The sequence below is a fragment of the Trachypithecus francoisi genome, unplaced genomic scaffold (assembly GCF_009764315.1).
Source record: "Trachypithecus francoisi isolate TF-2019V2 unplaced genomic scaffold, Tfra_2.0 Lachesis_group2, whole genome shotgun sequence".
NCBI lineage: Eukaryota > Metazoa > Chordata > Mammalia > Primates > Cercopithecidae > Trachypithecus > Trachypithecus francoisi.
In genome coordinates, this window is record NW_022681465.1 from 112245401 (window position 1) to 112246212 (window position 812).

At 45.9% G+C, this 812-nt stretch overlaps 1 non-coding gene across 1 annotated transcript; it reads left to right on the forward strand.

The window, feature by feature from the left end:
• Positions 1 to 709: 709 nt before the first annotated feature.
• On the forward strand, positions 710 to 812 carry LOC117066283. The gene has a single exon (XR_004430261.1). It is a non-coding gene; the product is annotated as a small nucleolar RNA U13 (small nucleolar RNA).

Here is an 812-nt window from a genome sequence, read left to right on the forward strand (position 1 = left end):
TAGACTTAAAATCTCAAAAGTTGAGATGTAAATCTGGAAGTTGTGACTTTTCTTGATCTCTGCTTCCAGACAAGATGAAACAACAGGGATGGGATTTGCCCTCCCACCAGAAACAACCAATAAAATGAACAAAATACATGAAATGATGTTTCTCCAGATACTGGACATCAGGACACAAAGGACAGCAATCCCTGAAAGATGGGGAAAAATGAGGTGAGCCTTATTGTCACCCAGCTTGTTGCCTCAAAAGACGTTCCAAGCCGTAGTGCAGGGAGGGGGACACAGGAGGAGTCGGGCAGACTCCCTGAGTTGAGTGAATACAACTAAGGGTCCAGGGAGATCAAGATGACCAGAGGTCACAGAACAGAGTACTGCAAAGGAGAGACCTGCCACGAAAGAGACAGAGAGAGAGAGACAGAGAGAGAGGGAGGAGGGAGGGAGGGAGAGAAAGGACTCCAGGGATCTTCAGAGAGTCCCCTTTGAGTGTTCAGCAGAGGACTAACCAGTACATGAATGTGCAGAAATATAAGCATGGAAATTACAAGGAACAGTATCTCAGTGCCCGGCACTGACACAGGGCCATGAACAGGGTTTGCCACCACCAGCCAGATACACTGAAAAAGAATCTTGCTTCAGTCACACAAAATAAATAACCCCAGATTAAACTCTGCTCTGGTTCTACCTACTACCTCTTAAAAGCAATACCCGAATCCTTTTGTGGTTCATAAGCATAATGATTGGGTTTTCATGCTCATGTGTGAGATGTGCTGCCTCAAGCCTTGTTACAGTGTCAGCACGTCACTCATCTGATG